This window comes from Salvelinus sp. IW2-2015, unplaced genomic scaffold (genome assembly GCF_002910315.2).
Source record: "Salvelinus sp. IW2-2015 unplaced genomic scaffold, ASM291031v2 Un_scaffold2865, whole genome shotgun sequence".
NCBI classification, from domain to species: Eukaryota; Metazoa; Chordata; class Actinopteri; order Salmoniformes; family Salmonidae; genus Salvelinus; species Salvelinus sp. IW2-2015.
Genome location: NW_019944165.1, coordinates 57,646 through 65,224, shown reverse-complemented (window position 1 = coordinate 65,224; position 7,579 = coordinate 57,646). Strand labels below are relative to the sequence as shown.

Sequence of the window (7,579 nt, the reverse complement as noted above, 5' to 3'; positions counted from 1 at the left end):
AGGGTGACTCACCTCATCTAATCTACTAATGTATAGCACTGGCACCTGGCTATTTTGCACCAGACAGATCACCACACATCATCTATCATGGTGGACAGGTGACTCAGGTGAGGAGAGATTTACCTTGACGTAGGCATCAGGGGTCTGGAACAAGCGCTGTTCAGGTCGCTGGCTCTGAGGTTGACACCTTGAGGACCTTACGTTCCTCTGCTGCATAGATCTGGACCACAGTCAGAACACACACCACCAGCATGCACCACAGAAGAGAGGAGGAGGACATGTCTCTCAGTCAGATAGGGCTTGATCCGTGGAGGGAAGGCCCCCTCCACTCTAAAGGTGATAGCAACATACATATGGTCAGTTCTCAAGCACCGTCTCAGCCAATGAGTGTCCACGATGCTGGCTATGAGACGGCAACGCCCTATACTACGTGGCAAACAGGGGTTTGAACTGAAATCCTATTTTGCATCCCAAAAAGCACCCTATTCCCTATACAGCACTATGGGCCCTGGTCAAAAGTAGAGCACTATATAGGGAATATGGTGGAATTTGGGATGAAGCCCGGGTTAACAGAGATGGTCTCATTACATAATGAAAGGTAGGTTAGMGTACGCCTGTGAGAAAAGGCTTTCCTCCAACAGCTGGGTGACAACAAGGGCCAACAATGTTGTCATGGTTAACAGAGGTAGAAATGGTCTCGTTACATAATGAAAGGTAGGTTACGGTATGCCTGTGAGAAAAGGCTTTCCTCCAACAGCTGGGTGACAAAAGAGTCAGAGTTAATCTTACCAAAAACTATAAACCTGTAGCTAATATCGACCAAGTCTTCACAACCTAATTATACTATCTAACTAAGATATCTTTAGCTATCTAGCTAGCTTGTCTGCTTGCTGGCTGAAGCATCACCGCACGGGTTAACAGAGATTAAGAGTCTGAGCCTGTCTGGCAGGGTGGGTCCAAAAGACAAAGCCTGGGARTGGTGAGCAATATASAAGYATTTCTCAAAGCTGCRAKTGAAAACCTTGACAACATCGTACCTAGCCATTTGGAATTCCAKTGGAGTYCCCCASCCAGGTAGTGGCAGTGCTGGCAACATTGGATCCATGGGGAGTTACACTCAGACAATCAGTGGGAGCATATTATTGTGGCCCTGGCGGTACAGAATATTTAAAGGGTCTGACTGCACAGTGGTGCTTGGGAAGATGGGTCACGACGGGGGACCAGCGTGTGTGGGTGTTGGGGGGGATATCCGAGCTCCACCAGCTAGGACTAGATATTGGTTAATCAAATCTTCTCATTCCTGCTGTCATGACATTGCCCTGTTGTATGAGGTTTATGACCCTCGTAAATACCTCTCCCCATTTTCTCTCCTCCCTACAGAATGGACTCTTGGAAAGCCCTTTGTTAACATAGAGAGAGTATGGTAACATCAAAAGGTTGGGGAAAGGTACAATATTTCTGTAATCCAACCAGTTGAAAGTGTCCGTTGGTACTTAAAGAATATGATGTCAGATCAGTTGGTGTCTGGGACATTATATCTGATGATAGGACAACATACATTTTATCTTGGAAAGTCTACACATTCTAGTTATCAGATTCACATGGAATTGTTGTGCAATTAAAATGTTTAAATATGAAACTATTTGTGAAAATATTAAATGTAATTTTACGTTCTAAATGAGAATTYCTTTCATAAGTAAACTATGCTCACTCAGTGGCCACGCCCAAGTGAACAGACATTGGTTGAGAACTATGAAACACGCCCTTCTCTCCCCCAATACAAAAGCCCGTTGACGGAAGTCAACCTTAGTTCCTGACGACGTGAGGACTGGTGTCCATATGTTTAAAAGGGCTAATTTCAATGTGGAGGTGACGATCACCACGCTGGAAGGATGAATTTCGACTAGACCAGCCAGAATACAGCACGAGCTGAGTATGGCAACTTGGTATGAACTCTTATTCACTAAAGAAGTGATACCTCCTAGACGTTGAGTTATCAGCTGCAGCTGTAAACATACGTGGCCTAATAAAGACAATATTAAACACAGACAATCCTATGAGAAGACAGGGTACTTCAACGTATCCGCTCTACAACACTATGACCAGAAAGATTCGACAAAGGACAAGGGCGATCTCTGCTGGGCAAACCAGTCTTCCATCTTCGACCCATCTATCGAAGCGCAGCTCAGTGTAAATATATATCTTGCATTTTCCTTTTCCGAAAGGGCGGTTCTTAGAATGCATAAGAGTCTGTATTTACGGTAGCATAGCTTCTCACGGTCCGATAGAGACCCAATCCCCTTTGTCCCTCAGTCTTCCCGCTCTTTTATTCAAACCCAACCCCCTTTGAGTAACCAGCCGTCATATCGGTTTCGTCTGCTAGGGACTTTATTTTATGACATGATTAGTAATCGATGTATGATCCATCCTGTGTATATGTAATTTTGTGTGATTATTTAGGTATTTAGTCAATAATAATTAAGCCAATTTTTGTATTGCTGATTTAACTTGTTAGCCAGGGTTCGTGACGATAACCAAGAATTTTACGACGTTCAGATGAGAATGAATAAAGTGACAATTAATAATTGACTGCTGTTGATATATAAGATCTTCGGGGTCCAGCTGAGAATGCTGCGCCTCGCAGGCCTGGTTCTTTATACCCCATATGAGTGCAGCCGCTAGACAAGAGGTAGGGAGGATGGACTCGGGGTCCGACAGTGTAGTAGTGGGGTTATAGAGACGTGAGAGCGCATCAGGCTTCACATTCTTGGACCCTGGGTGGTAGGAGATGGTAAAGTTGAACCGAGTGAATAGCAGGGCCCATGTACTGCCCCCTCTAACCAGTGACTCTACACCTACCAATGCCATCTTCACCACGAGTAGTTGTCGATTTCCCATGTCATAATTCCTCTCAGCGGTGCCAAGACGATGTAAAGTGATGGAGTACTGCTGTCCTCCCCAATCACCCGACCTCAACCCAATTGGGATGGTTTTGGATGAGTTGGACTGCAGAGTGAAGGAAAAGCATCCAATAAGTGCTCAGCATATGTGGGAACTCCTTCAAGACTGTTGGAAAAGCAATCCAGGGGAAACTGGTTTAGAGAATACCAAGAGTGTGCTAAACTGTCATCAAAGCAAAGGGTGGTGTCACGACTTCCACCAAAGGTGGCTCCTCTCCCTGTTCGGGCGGCGCTCGGCGGTCGTCGTCACCGTTCTACTAGCTGCCACCGATTCCTTTTTCTTTTCTGTTGGTTTTGTCTTGATTGTGTTCACCTGTATCTTATTTGTTGTTAATTAGGGGCTATTTAAACTCACAGGTCCCGCCTGCTGTTGTGCGGGCTAATCCTTTATGTCAGTGGTGTATTATTGTGTTTGCTGTCATTATTTTCCCTGATTGGGGGACTTATCGGTTTATTGGTCATTTTGCCTGGTTGTTGGCTGGACCCAGCTGAATAAAACGTATTCATTGGAAGCACTGCTCTCTGCGCCTGACTCCACACCCAGCACTCCTAGCGATCCGTGACAGGTGGCAACTTTGAAGAATCTTAAATATAAAATATATTTTGATTTGTTTAACACTTTTTTGGCTACTACATGATTCCATATGTGATATTNCCCGTAGAGGTTAAAGAGAGAGCTTGTCACAGAGCATAAACCGTCTTCAAACCGTAAACATACACACATAACAATGTAATAACAATGTATGTCCATTTCAAGGTCTCGATCAGTTTAGGGATTACAACTAGGAGAGACAGGGAGAAAATACACATGCCACATACAGAGAGAATAAGWGAGAGAGAGAAGTCAAGATACTTCTGAGAAAAACGAACCCAGTACAGACGAAGAAAACTACAGAGAGAAAGAGTAGCCAAGATATTTCTGAGAGAAACAAACCAAATAGAGACAATGAAAAGACTACAGAGAGAGTGAGAGATAGAAAGATGGATTGGCGGTCCTTTACCTCAGCTTTGTAACCTCTGAATGTTGTACATTCTACCCCTTTAAACATAACATACTGTACACTCCCCTCWGCCCCCTCCACTCTAAAGGTGATAGCAACATACATATGGTCAGTTCTCAAGCACCGTCTCAGCCAATGAGTGTCCACGATGCTGGCTATGAGACGGCAACGCCCTATACTACGTGGCAAACAGGGGTTTGAACTGAAATCCTATTTTGCATCCCAAAAAGCACCCTATTCCCTATACAGCACTATGGGCCCTGGTCAAAAGTAGAGCACTATATAGGGAATATGGTGGAATTTGGGATGAAGCCCGGGTTAACAGAGATGGTCTCATTACATAATGAAAGGTAGGTTAGMGTACGCCTGTGAGAAAAGGCTTTCCTCCAACAGCTGGGTGACAACAAGGGCCAACAATGTTGTCATGGTTAACAGAGGTAGAAATGGTCTCGTTACATAATGAAAGGTAGGTTACGGTATGCCTGTGAGAAAAGGCTTTCCTCCAACAGCTGGGTGACAAAAGAGTCAGAGTTAATCTTACCAAAAACTATAAACCTGTAGCTAATATCGACCAAGTCTTCACAACCTAATTATACTATCTAACTAAGATATCTTTAGCTATCTAGCTAGCTTGTCTGCTTGCTGGCTGAAGCATCACCGCACGGGTTAACAGAGATTAAGAGTCTGAGCCTGTCTGGCAGGGTGGGTCCAAAAGACAAAGCCTGGGARTGGTGAGCAATATASAAGYATTTCTCAAAGCTGCRAKTGAAAACCTTGACAACATCGTACCTAGCCATTTGGAATTCCAKTGGAGTYCCCCASCCAGGTAGTGGCAGTGCTGGCAACATTGGATCCATGGGGAGTTACACTCAGACAATCAGTGGGAGCATATTATTGTGGCCCTGGCGGTACAGAATATTTAAAGGGTCTGACTGCACAGTGGTGCTTGGGAAGTGTCACGGTTTTCTTCCTGGGGTGAAGGAGAGGACCAAAATGCAGCGCTGCTAGTGTTCAACATATTTAATAAACAAAGAGACGAATACGTGAACACTATACAAAATAACAAAATGTGAAAACCGAGACAGACCTATCTGGTGCAGAACACAAACACAGAGACAGGAAACAATCACCAACAAAATCCCAACACAAAACAAGCCTCCTATATATGATTCTCAATCAGGGACAACGATTGACAGCTGGCCGCGGATTGAGAACCATATTAGGCTGGACACAGAAACAGAGGCAGCTGTCAATCGTTGTCCCTGATTGAGAATCATATATAGGAGGCTTGTTTTGTAATCCAACCAGTTGAAAGTGTCCGTTGGTACTTAAAGAATATGATGTCAGATCAGTTGGTGTCTGGGACATTATATCTGATGTCCCATGATGACAACATACATTTTATTTTGGAAAGTCTACACATTCTAGTTATCAGATTCACATGGAATTGTTGTGCAATTAAAATGTTTAAATATGAAACTATTTGTGAAAATATTAAATGTAATTTTACGTTCTAAATGAGAATTYCTTTCATAAGTAAACTATGCTCACTCAGTGGCCACGCCCAAGTGAACAGACATTGGTTGAGAACTATGAAACACGCCCTTCTCTCCCCCAATACAAAAGCCCGTTGACGGAAGTCAACCTTAGTTCCTGACGACGTGAGGACTGGTGTCCATATGTTTAAAAGGGCTAATTTCAATGTGGAGGTGACGATCACCACGCTGGAAGGATGAATTTCGACTAGACCAGCCAGAATACAGCACGAGCTGAGTATGGCAACTTGGTATGAACTCTTATTCACTAAAGAAGTGATACCTCCTAGACGTTGAGTTATCAGCTGCAGCTGTAAACATACGTGGCCTAATAAAGACAATATTAAACACAGACAATCCTATGAGAAGACAGGGTACTTCAACGTATCCGCTCTACAACACTATGACCAGAAAGATTCGACAAAGGACAAGGGCGATCTCTGCTGGGCAAACCAGTCTTCCATCTTCGACCCATCTATCGAAGCGCAGCTCAGTGTAAATATATATCTTGCATTTTCCTTTTCCGAAAGGGCGGTTCTTAGAATGCATAAGAGTCTGTATTTACGGTAGCATAGCTTCTCACGGTCCGATAGAGACCCAATCCCCTTTGTCCCTCAGTCTTCCCGCTCTTTTATTCAAACCCAACCCCCTTTGAGTAACCAGCCGTCATATCGGTTTCGTCTGCTAGGGACTTTATTTTATGACATGATTAGTAATCGATGGATGATCCATCCTGTGTATATGTAATTCTGTGTGATTATTTAGGTATTTAGTCAATAATAATTAAGCCAATTTTTGTGTTGCTGATTTAACTTGTTCGTGACGATAACCAATAATTTTACGACGTTCGGATGAGACTGAAAAAAGTGACAATTAATAATTGACTGCTGTTGATATATAAGATCTTCGGGGTCCAGCTGGGAATGCTGCGCCTCGCAGGCCTGGTTCTTTATATCCCATATGAGTGCAGCCGCTAGACAAGAGGTAGGGAGGATGGTTTCGAGGTCCGACAGTGTAGTAGTGGGGCTATAGAGGCGTGAGAGCGCATCAGGCTTCACATTCTTGGACCCTGGGCGGTAGGATATGGTAAAGTTGAACCGAGTGAATAGCAGGGCCCATCGAGCTTGCCTAGAGTTGAGGCGCTTGGTGGTGCAGAGATATTCCAGGTTCTTATGATCAGTCCACACTATGCATGGATGTGGCAGAGGTGAGTGCTGAAAGGGGGTAAGGCAAGGGTGCTGTAACCCCGGATGAAACGGTGGTAGAAATGACCAAGCCCCAGGAAGCTTTGCAGCTGCACACTGTATGTGGGTTGAGGCCAATCCACCACCGCTCTCACCTTGCCAAGATCCATCTGCATATTTCCTGCAGCGATGATGTATCCTAGGAAGGAGATGGTGGAGATATGGCATCACCAGGTATTCGTATTGCCCGCTAGTTGTGTTAAAGTCTGTCTTCCACTCGTTTCCTTCCTGTATCCGCACCAGATGGTAGGCGTTCCGAAGGTCCAACTTTGGGAAGATAGTCGCCCCCTGGAGAGGCTCGAAAGCTGAGGCGATGAGTGGTAGCGGGTAATAGTTTTTAACCGTGATGTCATTAAGGCTCTGGTAGTTGATACACGGGTGCAGGGTTTTGTCCTTCTTCTTCACAAAGAAAAACCCTGCACTGGCATGGGAGGCAGAAGGACGGATACACCTTGCAGCAAGGTAGTCCTCAATGTACCTTTCCATCGCCTTGGTCTCCGGACCCGACAGGGAATAAAGCCGCCCCTGAGGTGGTGTAGTACCAGGGAGAAGGTTGATAACACTGTCATAGGGCCGATGTGGAGGGAGCGATGTGGCATGGGCCTTGTTGACAACCTCCCGGAGGTCCTTGTACTCTGCGGGAACGGCGGAGAGGTCCGAGGCTTATCCCAAGCCCGCAGGAAGACGTCCCGGGGCAGACTACGCTGACTTCAGGCAAAGAGTGTGGCAGAATGGGCTCCAACACGTGATAGAACCTACAGTCCAGTCGATAAGGCGATTGTATCTCTGGAGCCATGTAAACCCCAAAACCAAGGGTACCTGAGGAGATTCGATGAGCA

At 45.1% G+C, this 7,579-nt stretch overlaps 1 long non-coding RNA gene across 2 annotated transcripts in view; it reads right to left on the bottom strand.

The window, feature by feature from the left end:
• The window catches only part of LOC112074884 (uncharacterized), an 11,084-nt gene extending 7,055 nt beyond the window's left edge, over nucleotides 1-4,029 (bottom strand). The window contains exons 1-2 of one of the 2 annotated variants that reach the window (XR_002894864.2): nucleotides 3,962-4,029; nucleotides 124-299 (exon numbers count right to left, since the gene is read on the bottom strand). This is a non-coding gene — a long non-coding RNA (uncharacterized lncRNA). Of the gene's footprint in view, nucleotides 1-123; nucleotides 313-3,961 lie in introns of those variants that run through there. The other variant, XR_002894863.2, reaches the window with a different exon arrangement.
• Nucleotides 4,030-7,579: the final 3,550 nt, after the last annotated feature.